This window comes from Pectinophora gossypiella, chromosome 12, assembly GCF_024362695.1.
Source record: "Pectinophora gossypiella chromosome 12, ilPecGoss1.1, whole genome shotgun sequence".
NCBI classification, from domain to species: Eukaryota; Metazoa; Arthropoda; class Insecta; order Lepidoptera; family Gelechiidae; genus Pectinophora; species Pectinophora gossypiella.
In genome coordinates this window covers 10,779,270-10,793,021 of record NC_065415.1, presented here as the reverse complement: position 1 = coordinate 10,793,021, position 13,752 = coordinate 10,779,270, and the positions used below count along the sequence as shown (strand labels likewise).

At 36.4% G+C, this 13,752-nt stretch overlaps 1 protein-coding gene and 1 long non-coding RNA gene across 3 annotated transcripts in view; one reads left to right on the top strand and one right to left on the bottom strand.

Moving 5' to 3' along the window:
• Nucleotides 1-13,752, bottom strand: part of LOC126371179 (uncharacterized) — a 729,644-nt gene that overhangs the window by 481,858 nt on the left and 234,034 nt on the right. The gene's annotated exons all lie outside the window — the stretch shown is intronic.
• On the top strand, nt 1,974-5,644 carry LOC126371381 (uncharacterized). Of its 2 annotated transcripts, XR_007567006.1 has the most exons (3): nt 1,974-4,875; nt 4,970-5,036; nt 5,108-5,644. It is a non-coding gene; the product is annotated as an uncharacterized LOC126371381 (long non-coding RNA). The 2 variants fall into 2 exon arrangements; XR_007567005.1 differs by having other exon boundaries at nt 4,970-5,644.

Sequence of the window (13,752 nt, the reverse complement as noted above, 5' to 3'; positions counted from 1 at the left end):
TTTACACTGGTTTTACTGACTTGGTGGATGGTCCCGCTTTATGCTGGTACCGCGCCAATAAATGTCGTTTTTCTAACTATAGTGAACTGGTTTCTGCTTTGAAATCAGATTTTGATTTACCTGACTACGACTTTCGTCTTCTTGAAGAGATTCGTTCGCGAACACAAGCGAAAGATGAATCCATTGTCATATATTTGTCCATCATACTAGGTATGATGTCTCGTTTGAGTAAAGAGCTTTCTGAGAGCGATAAACTCGACATCATCTTGCGGAATATTCGTCCTGAATATAGTAGGGAAATTCGGATGATTGATGTCACTACCATCCAACAATTACAACAGATAGGTAAACGTTTGGAATTGTCAAAACATAGGATTGACAACTTTAAAGAACCAAACTTCTCTAAAGATTCCGTAGCTCCGGATTTCAACTTTAAATGCAAACCTAAATCCTCTAGGGATTTTTCTAAAAACATTCCTGTCGCTTCTGTTAATCGTTCTTCGACTTGCTTTCGTTGTGGTGGAACGAATCATTCCACTAATCGGTGTAATGCATCTAAGGAAGTAGTTTGTTTTAAATGTGGTAAGAAGGGGGTAAAGACTCCTCTTTGCCCAAATTGTAATTCTCATTCTAATTCAAAAAACTAGATTGCTTAGTCTCTCTGGGATCTGAATCCTGCAGGGAGGCGATATTTAATCCTAATTCTAAAGACTTTCGCCCTTATTTAACTGTTAAAGTCTATGGTATTAAAATTTCTGGTTTACTCGACTGTGGAGCCGCTTGTTCTATTTTAGGAAACAATGCTCATAAATTCTTTAAAAATCTTGGTATCCCATTGTGTAATTTAAAGTCCCCTGTATTTTTGAAAGTGGCGAGTGGTCACGAATACATTTGCCAATTTTACATGGATATTCCTATTGAATATAACAATGAGGTTAAGCTCATTCAATTTTACATTCAACCCGAAATCAAACTTCCATTACATTTCGGAATTAATTTCTGGAAATCATTTAACTTAGCCCCAGAAGTTCTGGCGTGTCTACCTGCAATAGAGCCTGTCGATTTATACAATGTAGCAAGTGTCAAAGAAAATGGCTTGCGCAATTTAGATTCTCTTTCGGATTTTCAAAAACAAGAAATTGATAATGTTAAACAACTTTTCTCTAATATTGATTCAGAGTTAGTCGGCCTGGGTCGTACTCATTTAATAGAACATGTTATAGAAACAGGTGATGCGAAACCCATAAAACAAAAATATTATCGTATTAGTCCTGAAAAACTTAAACTTCTAGACGGCGAGTTAAACCGAATGCTCCAACATGATATTGTTGAACCATCTTTCTCTCCTTGGAATTCTCCAGTAACCATGGTACCTAAAGCCAATGGTGAAATTCGTCTGTGTTTAGATAGTAGAAGGTTAAATTCAGTGTCAAAACCTGATGCCTATCCACTGCCATATATTAATTATATTATGGACAATCTTCGCGATGCTAAATACTTGACTTCTCTTGACTTGAGTGCTGCGTATCATCAGATTCCTCTCTCTACCTCTTCGAAAGAGAAAACTGCTTTCACGGTTCCTGGCCGTGGGCTATTTCATTACAAGGTCATGTGTTTTGGTCTTGTAGGAGCCTCCGCTACTATGCAAAGGCTAATGGATAATCTTTTCTCCTCTCAATTTGATAACAAAGTGTTTTGTTTCATTGACGACATCATTATCTGTACCAGTTCTTTTGAAGAACACGTGAAAATTCTAAAAGCGGTCTATGAAAAACTAAGATTCGCTAATCTCACTATTAACGTGAAAAAGTCATTTTTCTGCCGATCAGAACTTAAATATCTCGGTTTCGTAGTTGATCGATATGGTCTTAGGACCGATCCTTCTAAAGTAGATGTTATTGCAAATTTTCCAACGCCAACTGACGCGAAGTCAGTTAAACGTTTCTTGGGAATGGCGGGTTGGTACCTACCGTCGTTTTATCCAAAATTTCTCTCATGTTGCTAGACCTTTGTCTCGACTTACTAGTAAGAAGGTACCTTTTACATGGTCTCCGGAAGCTGAAGAAGCTTTCACCCAACTTAAATCTGCTCTTATCTCGTCACCTATTCTACAATGTCCTGATTTCTCTCAGCCATTTTACATCCATACGGATGCTTCCTCGTTTGCTATTGGTGCTGTTTTAACTCAAAGGGTCGATGGTATTGATCACCCTATCGCTTATTGTAGCAGAATATTAAACGCCCAAGAAATCAATTACTCAGCGACAGAAAGAGAACTGTTAGCTGTGATTTATTCTCTGGAGTTATACCGTCCTTATGTTGAGGGTAGCAAATGTTATATTATAACCGATCATGCCTCGTTGCAATGGTTTCAGAATCTTAGTAATCCGAGTGGTCGTCTAAATAGATGGGCATGTCGTTTGAGTCAGTTCGATTTTGATATAATTCACAGGAAAGGTAAAGAACATGTGATACCTGATGCTTTGTCTAGAATCAAGATTGACTCAATTGAAATTGATCCCTACACTATTTCTGATCCTTGGTATATTAAAGTCTTTAACGGTTGTACTAAAAATCCTCGTCGTTATCCTAATTTCTCGGTAGTAAATGGTAAACTATGTCGTTTATCTAAAAATAAATATCATCTTATTTCTCAACACGATTGGAAAATCGTTGTTCCCCGTGAAAAATATGTAGAAGTTCTTCGAAAATATCATGATGAGCCTTCTTCCGGTCATTTCGGTGTGGCTAAGACCCACAAGAAAATTTCTTCCATATATTTCTGGCCTTCCTTATTTAAAGATGTAAAATCATATGTTGACAATTGTGAGGTATGTCGTTCATACAAGCCGGTCAATACTGCTAGGCCTGGTCTGATGGGTAACCCCCGTCAAGTTACTAAACCTTGGGAGGCTATATCATGCGATATATTAGGTCCTTTCCCTTCTTCTTATTCTCGCAATCAATACTTATTCGTGGTCTCTGATTATTTCAGTAAGTATGTTCTTTTATTTCCTTTGCGTAGTGCAACTTCTAAGGCCATTGTGAAATGTCTTGAGAAACATGTTTTTCTAGTCCATGGCGTATGTCGTATCCTGTATACCGACAACGGTCCTCAATTCACTTCTAAAGAATTTAGAGATTCTTTAACTTCATTCGGAGTACCTCATATATTTTATAATCCTCGATATCATCCTCAGTGTAATCAAACTGAACGCGTGAATCGTGATGTTGTTCGTGCCATTGCTTCCCTCGTGCGTTCTGATCATCGTAAATGGGATCAGAACATTCAGGAAATCCAGTGTGCGCTCAATACTTCGGTCCACGAAAGTACAAAATATACTGCCTTTTATCTAAATCATGGTAGAGAGATGGTCATCGATGGTGCTACTTATACACAAGATTCTTCACCTTGTGATGGGTCTACCATAGTAGTAGATACCCAAACTTTTGCTTCTCGGTTGCCGCGTATGGCTGAAGTCTTCAAGAAAGTTGAATGTCACCTTAAAAAGGCATATCAACACAATGTAAAATATTATAATCTTAGGAAGCGTCCTTTGGAATTGCGGGAAGGTCAAATTATTTATAAAAGATGTTTTCCTTTGTCCAGCGCTCCCAAGCACTTTTCTGCTAAACTAGCCCCTAAGTTTGAAAAATGTGTAGTGCATAAAAAGCTAGGTAATGTAGTTTATTCATTGAAAACCTTAGAAGGTAAACCTTTGGGTTCCTTCCACATTAAAGATCTTGTTGTTCGAGGTCCTAGTGAGGAAGTTTAGGTCTTCTCTCACTTTCAAGGTTGTGTTCTAAGGACATTACCTGTTAAGTGGTCATCCCTATAGGAAGGTGATCCATTTGATGAGGTTTCCCTCGTTCGAGTAATATCCGTAGGCCTTGTTTATGCATTTGGTGTGTGTTTGATTGTCACCCAAATGACGCCAAGGATATTCACTCTTATATATAAAAAGAAGATAGATTAAGTTTTTTAAGTACTTAAGTAGTTTTTACTTGGAATAAGTTTAGTGTCATGGCCATGACTAAGTATAACGTATGCATAAGGTTTAGTCTATTATTTTAAATTTAAAAGTTAGGTAGGTGTTCCTTTGCCATGACTAAGTATAACGTATGCATAAGGTTTAGTCTATTATTTTAAATTTAAAAGTTAGGTAGGTTTTCCTTTGCCATGACTAAGTAAAACGTATGCATAAGGTTTAGTCTGTTATTTTAAATTTAAAAGTTAGGTAGGTCTTCCTTTAACTTGACTATGTTCAAGATATTTGTATGTTTATTTAAGGTTAAGCAGTGTTAGATTTAAGTCTTAGAGTTGTCGTCTGACACCACCAGGGTGTTTCTTTGATTTGTTTCAAACATATGTTGCCTATGTGCAATGTGTTTTCTTGGGAGAATCCCAAATTTTAACTCAGGTAAGCACGAGGCTAGTGCGGAATGTACTAATCTTTTCCCCTTGGGCTACATGAGATGTGTTTTTAAGTTTGATACATGGTGATCATGTTTGTTTCTTTCCATTCTTTTACCTTTGTAAGGTAAATGTACGTTCATAACAAGTTAACTCATCTGGAGTCGCTTGTTATTTCTCTTTCGTTACTAGAGTGTAGCGAAAAATTTTATTTAAAAATTTTAAATTTTTAAATAAAATTTTTCTTCCTCAACTAAAACGGAACTGTAACACGTTTTTTTTTTACACTTCCCACTTGGCTGTATGGCATACAGGTGTGTGCCTACGCGCCGGGAAAAAGTTATGTTCGTTTGACATTTCGTTTACGCGATGACGATGGCAATTTAGTCCCGTCGCGATTATTTCTTTAAAGTGGTGTATAAGCCACATATATTATGAGGAAAGGATGGTGAAGTCTTCTGGTGAGTGTTTTGATGGTTATTATCGTGGAACGTTGGCAATTATGAGCTACATAATGTTCATGACAATGACCTAACCTCACGTTCTTTCTTTCAGTATAAAAACAATGGTTTAGTCCATCGACTAGGGGGAATGCTGTTATAATATCGTCCCACGTGATGTGGTGAGTGTTTTTACCTTTAATTCCGCGTCGTAACGGGGTTGACAGAGCTGTAACATGTCATTTTGTTACAGGGGTCAAAGTCCACCGGCAGAGTCCAGTGTTAAAGTTCTACTAGAATGATCAACTGTAAAGACTAACTTCAAAAATCAACTTCAAGATCTTCCTTCAGGGTCTAGCTCCCCAGCCATGACTACCATTTGTGTTCATTATCTACTTTTGCCGTCAGGGTCAATTCCTGCTGCGGTCATTAATGTACATAATTCCAGTTTGGTGTTAAAGTCTCTGGATACCATCTAGATATCTCTTCTTCATGATTAATTTAACTTATTATGGATAGTGCCATTCTCTCAATGTGTTATTCAACTAATACATGGAGTATTTATCCTCAATACATACTCCATGCCTTTTGTCAGGACCTGCCGTCCTGACACTTTACTTTTCCTCATAGGGATAATACCTAGTTGTTTAGGAATAATACTAAGTTAAGATACCATGTTATAGTACTAGATTTATTTCTTAATTTACCTTAGGATGTTTTGTAACCGACTGACTTCATATCATTTTATTTTGAAATTGTTGAATCAATTATACTATTGTTAAAAGTGAAATCTTTATTATTTCCAATACCTTGGCTTTGTTTGCAATAGGAGGGAATCTTCTTTACGGCGCCCAACATTTTAATCTTATTCTCCCCCTATTCTCTGAGTTAGGTGCCTATTTCCACGCCCTGGGAAACTAATATCTCATTATAAGACAACATCTATAGGGGCAACTCACCCCAACATTAACTGTCTTACAGTGTTTATAAAGTTACTTAAACAAAAACAAGTGAAACTTATTTTTAGCTCTTATTAATTAGGTTTCCGATAATATTACTTGTTTTATTTATAAAACTAAAAAAAAATTGCGCGATATTTAATCGATATCGCTTTGTACAGTCATGAGCAATATCATGTACCTACCCACTTTAGAACCCTGTCTCACTATCATTTTTGACATTTAATAAGACTTACGGTTTAATTTGTCAAAAAAGTTTATACATATTAGTACTCGTGACCGTATTACGAAGTGTATTTCTTCGACTTGACCAACAATAATACATAATGACTGACAATGGTTGACTCTACAAGAACCTTTTGAAGTTGCGAAATGTATTTAAAAAAAAAACAAGAATGATTTCTTGCAACGGCATAAATTAACTCCAACACATCTCGTATGCGAAGTATGCGATCAAAATGGGCAGCTCAGGCAAACAAGTACGAGTATAGCGGCTCCAAAATAATTGTTACATGCATCGCGGAAGTTAAGCTAGGAACGCTATACCATTAAACTTCCCGGTCAGAATAGCTCTTTGCAGTTGGATAATCTGCATGTGCATTGTCAAACCCTGAGGTCAAACCGTATCGGGGCTATTCGGGACCTCGAATGAAATTCGCCACGAGCTGACTCCAAAATAAACTTTTGTCATTCCACTATTTTGCAACTATCCCTTTGTGGTGCTCGCTGAGAAATTGCAATAGGACTCCGCATAAACTTAGATTTAAAGATTGCCAACGGAAATCTTTACAGAAACGATTTGGTTTCGGAAATTGAAGTCGTTTCGTAGCCGTGTTTAATTTGGTAGAAAATGTTGCCGAGTTTTCTTTTCTTTTGCACAATGTTGATATATAAGGTGTTCGAAACATGATTTTCTTTTTGTGTAGATGAAATGTCAAACATCTAAGTTGTTATATCCTCGTAACGCCCGGATTTCCAGACACAATAGTTAAACAATGGGATTTGGATTTTAAAAGGCATTTGGGCCTTACGACCATATTTGACTTACCAGTGTCCATTAGTGATGACTAATGTTAAATATTCGTGGTGGAATAAATTCGCCAATCGCGTTTAGATTCGTCTGTCATATCCCAAATAACGTTAAACACATCACATTGACATTTTCAAGCGAATAGTTAATAGTAGTAGTAGTAGCAGTTTGCAAGTACTCTACAATTAAGTACTTAAAATGCAGTTCGACATTTTTGCATACTCACCTTTATTCAGAGATGGCATAAAGGTTAGAATTTTAGTTCCGGCGACTGGTATTTTCCACGTAGGTAGTATATATGAAATATTTACTATCTTAACACTTACCTCTTATGTTATAAAACTTAAAAACCCAACACCCTGAAAAGCTCTCACAGCAGGTGGCAAAATTAAAATTGCATAAAAATCTGTGTTTTATTTTCCCTTCAGTAACATCTTGTCGATAATTGAAATAACAAACTACGGGTACTGGGGCCGACATAACGATTGACGTTTAATTTTAGTGTGCATAAGAGAACAAAACTGCTCAGCGACAATGGTGGGTGTTAAGGACAATTTTTAACTAAGCTTCGATACGCTTAGTGTATACTTATTTAGTAAGGATACTTTTTGACTTGGAATATGTTCAACTTGGAAGATTTGCAAATTATAAATGGAATTTTGATACATTAGGAAAGGGGAATCGTGTTATCCCAATTGAGCAAATAAGCGAAGCTGCGGACAAAAGCTAGTACTCTATATATTATTCAAAGTAGTGTGTTATAATATAGTGTCTTAGGAGAAGAAGATATAAAAGATACCTTCCTCAATATAAGTACAGATTATTAATGACGTATCGAAATTTTACTTTTGTTCGTATAAAACGAAAGAAAGTAAGACATTAAAGATTTCCAAGATTTCATTTGAACGAAATAAGCTCTCGCCGATTTTCTCTCAATTAAAAACAATAAAGAAGTATTGGGAAAACTTTGTAAAGGACTTCGAAAATGTTTTTTCTTCGGAGTTCCGTTTCGGATCCTTTTCATTGCCGCTTTCAATGCCATGAATGTATCTACTGAATACTAATTCAGCATTCAAAATGAATGGCTTCGGGTAATTACATTTACGGTATTTTCGGGTTCGGTAAGTCAAAGCTGCCCTTTATAATTCAAATTTGTCATTTTATTTAATTTAATTTTGAGTTTCTTGAGTGACATTGCAAGTTTTAAAGTACGTATAGAGTCATCATTTATCAATGTCTACTAAATCGTGTCACTCCCCCAATATTTTTAGTAGATTCTTTAGTTCGATTCCATTTTTAAATTTTAAAAAAAAACATGATTAATATAATAATAAGTAATGGAAGAAAATTGGCTTCACAAACTTTCGTCGTTAAAATAAGTTGATTCTTATTTTGCAAGAAATCATCCTTAAAATAAGTGTTTTATACTCGGTGATTTGAAGATAATTTTTAAGAAATTAATAAATGATTTGGGCTAAGTAATTAAGTTATTTACACAAGAATCTTCTTCCGATCATAACTTAAGTAAGTACTATAATATACTAAAGTGTATATTATTTATAATCGAGTTCTTATACAAGTTTTGCCTAGAGTATTTTAATATTAAAACTTAAGAAAACAATTCCTTTCAATAATGGAGAATTTCCGCAAGCCGGGAACAAAACAAAGTATTCGGACCTCGCCGGGCGCAGTTTATTATGAATTTTATCGTTATACCAACTTTCAAAACCAATTTTTGATTACTTACTTATATATCCACTTTTTGATTAGTTAATTTGTTGGCGATTTCGTTATAATACGTATCTTTCTGAAGTAGTCCCGGTGGGGACATGTCATAATAAATCACTTTGTGATCCCTAGTTTGGTTAGGACATTACAAAACAAAGTAGTAGAAAGGTGATCAGTGCTTCGGAAGGCACGTTATCCCGTTGGTCCCGGTCTCTACTTACTGATGTAAGTATGTAGTCGTTACATGAGTCATGCCAGGGGCCCTTGGCGGCTCAGTAATAACCCTGACAACAGGGTTGATGTGGTTGGTATTCCACTTCACAACCCACATGATAAGAAGAAGCTGAAGTACAAATCTTAATTGAATATTAACTTGTTATATACCTAGAAGTACCTACCTAAGGTATACGTACCGTGGGTCGACAGTTTAAAATAAATTATTAATTTGTTACGTGTATTTTTTACGTTGGTCTAAACGAAAGTTCGGTGAGGTGTGGGTATTCAATAGTCAATCTTGCGATGAATGTACCTCCCACTACCCCAATAAGCTACTTGACAACCTAATCAAATGAGATACTTTCTATGAAAAGTCAAAACGTTGTTCACGTTGGAGTTTGTATACTGTCTTGTGACGGCAACAAAAAAGCGGTCAAACTTCGTACTCATTGTTACTTAATTCATAAATAAAATTTGAAAATAAGTCGAAGAGTAAAATGAGATTGATTTTTGATCATCATAGACTGGCTTATATTTCTAGATTAGTATTTTATCATTTATCTTTGACCAAATTAAAGAATATATAGCTTAGGTTATGTTATGTAAATTATACCACCGGCAAAAATAATATGTACAACTGCGTGCATTCCAATTGGGTATTTGACTGGGTCAAAAATAAATTATAAAATACTAATCTAGAAATAGAAGCTAGTCTTAGATGATCAAAAAGTAATCTCAGTTTCATCATCATCATCATCATCAGCCGTACGACGCCCACTGCTGGGCATAGGCCTTCAATAATCAATAATTAGAATCTCAGTTTACTTTTCGACTTATTTTCGAATTTTATTTATGAATTAATTAACAATGCGTACGATGTTTGGGACATAATGGTACCTATTTGTCTGGTTATTTCACGTAGTCGTGTCTTAAAGACTGTACCTGTATTTTTAAGCTCCAATTGTTTTAAACCCCTCATACTCACTTGGATTCCTTAATCGTTTTTGGTACGAGTACCTATATTCGCGTTTTAAAAACACACCGCGTCAAGCTTGAACCGGTCGAGCAATCTCGTCAATGCATTGTAAAGTATTCAGTTCCCATAATACCGGCCACAGAACACGTAGTCATTTTATTATGCCCTAACACGACCTCGCTTTTTCAATATAAGGGTAAACCGTAAAATTTTATTATATACCGGTTACTTTGTTCATTGAATACTCTCGTGTTATGCTAATATAGCAGCGTCACAAAGACTGTGCATTGTCGAGTCGCCTACAAATTTGAATAAGTATTTACAGTAAACAGGGTAGAATGCATTAGCGTTGGCTTAAATTTTAAAAACGTCTCATAGAGTGTTATGTATGGGTTCTTAAGCGCGTCTAGAGAGCAGAAGAGATATCATTAGGGCAGTGCTGGAACGCTCGCAGGCCAGATTAAGAGCCGCAATGCTCTGAGCTCTTAGCCCCGACAATGCGGCTTCCATGCCGCCTTTTGTTTGGGATATTATATTGTAATTACACTGTCTTATTTCTTTAGTGTCACAGAAGCTTAAGAAGCAGAAATATCCGGCTTTTATGTGCTTGAAATCAGATGCAGCGCTTCTTTTTAATAGTACTTCATGGTAATATTACAGTAAGATCATACTTAACATTTTCTAGAAACAAACGCTGCGCACTGGCTCCTCAGGGCTCCCCATTTGTCCGGCCAATTCTATGTAAAGCAAATCACGCCATGCCATATGTAGGTGACGTTAAAACAGCTGGGTAAGTGTGCCCCATCTTAGACCACCTCGTCACTTACCATCAGGTGAGACAAACAGTGAGAGTAAGAAGATAGAACTTTAAAGGTACTATAATAAGAACTGGGCAGGTTTTTACTTTTAAAAATAAATCGTTAATGCTATAAATATCAAATCACACCATGCCATATGTAGGTGACGTTAAAACAGCTGGGTAAGTGTGCCCCATTTTAGGCTACCTCGTCACTTACCATCAGGTGAGACAAACAGTGGGAGTAAGAAGATAGAACTTAAAAATAAAATTTTTAACAAAAAAAAACCGACTTCAAACGCAAAACTAAAAAGCAATAAATAAATTTACTTCGCACAAAGTAATTAGTACGTATTTTCAATTAGTTAATTAATTTTATAAATTTGAAGCCGGTGCCAAGGAAATGCTACAACGAAGTACCGATTCTTATATTTTTCAATACTGATTGTTTTGTAATTTTTTGTTTGACATTGTTTTGTAATTGCTTTGATATAGGTATTAAACAATATTGTGTGTACTTACATAGTAATTTGATATTGTAGTAGGGTTGTTGTAGCATTTACTTGGCACCGACTTCAGATTTATAAAATTAATTAACTAATTGAAAATACGTACTAATTACTTTGTGCGAAGTAAATTTATTTATTGCTTTTTAGTTTTGCGTTTGAAGTCGGTTTTTTTTTGTTAAAAATTTTATTTTATTTTACGATTTTAAGTGATGGTTAGACCGAGCAAGGATACAGACAGATTTTCTGATTTATATTGATATATAATAATATATGATTAGTAGTGATCACAATTATTATTGATGAACATGTTTACACACACACACACACACACACACACACACACACACACACACACACACACACTCACACACGCGCACACGAGCACACGCGCACGAACACACGCACACACACAGACACACGCACACACCCAGACACACACACACACACACACACACACACACACACACGCACGCACACACACACACACACACGCGCACACACACACACACACACACACACACACACACACACACACACACACACAAACACATACACACATGTGGTTGTCAGTGGATGCTGCTATCATACACACTCACGCACACATATAGATACAGTAGATTTCGCGTGGTTCGCTCGCTGCTAAAGCAGCTCGCGTGTCCTGTTTATTCGAAACTGTCCCTCTTCGTATGGCGGCCATCTTGTTTTTCCGCCATTTTGTTTTTTTTCACCGGCGACAGAATTTGACCAAGATTTAAATGGGTGTCGTGGAAACAAACAAAATCCAGGTGCAATAGGTTTGCCAGGCCGTAGGATGTCTCCCTGATTGGGAGCAGTTTTCATCAAAGATGACGTTCCGATCACACCCCTATACATCATTTTTAACCCCAAGACATTTTCTGGAAAAACAAAATTTTGTATGGCGGCCATCTTGTTTTTTCGCCATTTTGTATTTTTTTCACCGGCCATTAAATTCGACCAAGATTTAAATAGGTTTCGTGAAAAAAAAATTGGTTCAGGTGCGATAGTTTCGCCAGGCCGTAGGGTGTCACCCTGATGCGGAGCAGTTTTCGAAAATCGGGAAGTATTTCCATACTTAACATGACGATCCGATCACAACCCCGATATATATTTTATACCCCGAGACATTTTCTGAAAAAACAAAATTGTGTATGGCGGCCATCTTGTTTTTCCGCCATTTTGTTTTTTTTTCACGCGCTATGGAATTTGACCAAGATTTAAATAAGTGCTCTGAAAGAAATATTGGTTCACGTGCGATAGTTTTGCCAGGCCGTAGAGTATCTCTCTGATGCGGAGCAGTTTTTGGTGACCAGAAAGTATTTCCGTACTCTACATGACGTTTTGAGTAAGCGCCCCATACATTATTTTTACCCAAAGGGGCTTCTTCCAAAATCGACAAAATTTTGTATGGCGGCCATCTTTTTTTTCCGCCATTTTGTTTTTTGCACCGGCGTTTGGATTTGATCAAGATTTAAATACGTTTCGTGAAAGAAAAATTGCTCCAGGTTGTATAGTTTTGCCAGGCCATAGGGTGTCTCCCTGATGCTGACCAGTTTTCGTAGGTCGGGAAGTTTTCCCGAAGCCTAAAGAGCGATCCGATCAATATGACTTTACAAACGCACTAGTCGCTCCTACGATTTTTGAAAATTCCCCTCGATTTCTCTGGTCTTCCATCATCAGATCCTGACTTCCTTGACATGGGACCCCCTTGGATATATCTCCTTTCAAACAAAAAAAGAATTATCAAAATCGGTTCATATACGACGAAGATATGCCCGAACAAACATAAAAAAAAAAAAAAAAATATACGGTCGAATTGAGAACCTCCTCCTTTTTTGAAGTCGGTAAAAAGGTACTATAATAAGAACTGGGTATGTATTTACTTTTATAAATAAATCGTCTCTAATGACTTGCACCAATGAGTTACTAATTTATCTTAGGTGCAGGTTTTACTAACACACTTGGATCGGGCATTATAGACGGCGATATCGCCGCCTATCACGTTGGTCTAACAGAAAGCTCGGTGAGGTGTGGATACTTAGTTCATCTTGTACCTCTGACTACCCAATTCGGATGATTCGGAGCTTATGTTATGTTATGTCAGTAATGTTATGCCATGTTTGTCATATAAAAATAATTATGTCTATAAAACAAGGCAGAAGAAAAAATAATCCACTGTAAAGCAATTTATTACAACTAAACTGCCTTAACTACTAGCTATATGCTTCTTCGTTAAATATTTAGGCCATTTATAAAAGGTAATCTTAAGTATTCAAGACGTACAACCTACTACTCTTAGCACTAATCTCAGAAAACGCCTCTCCTGTTTATAATCAAGCATAATCCTTGCATACAAAAGGACTGAACCATTAAAAGGCATTAAATGCATAATGCCTATACGTTTTTGCATGTATTGTTGAGATAAGGATACGTTCAAGCAAGTTTTTAAAAGATAAACCTTATGAAACAATTGTAATTATCTAAACTTGGAGGAAGTAGATAACAAGATGCTTATGTCCGATTTTGACACACAAAGATATTGTTTTCTCTTTTTTACTTTATTTTTTCTCAGTAATTTGTTTTTCACTTCGGTCGTCAAAGATTATCAGCTTGTTATTGGCAAAGGCCTGCAATGCCCTAGAGTAAAGTGAGTTTTGTGATAATAA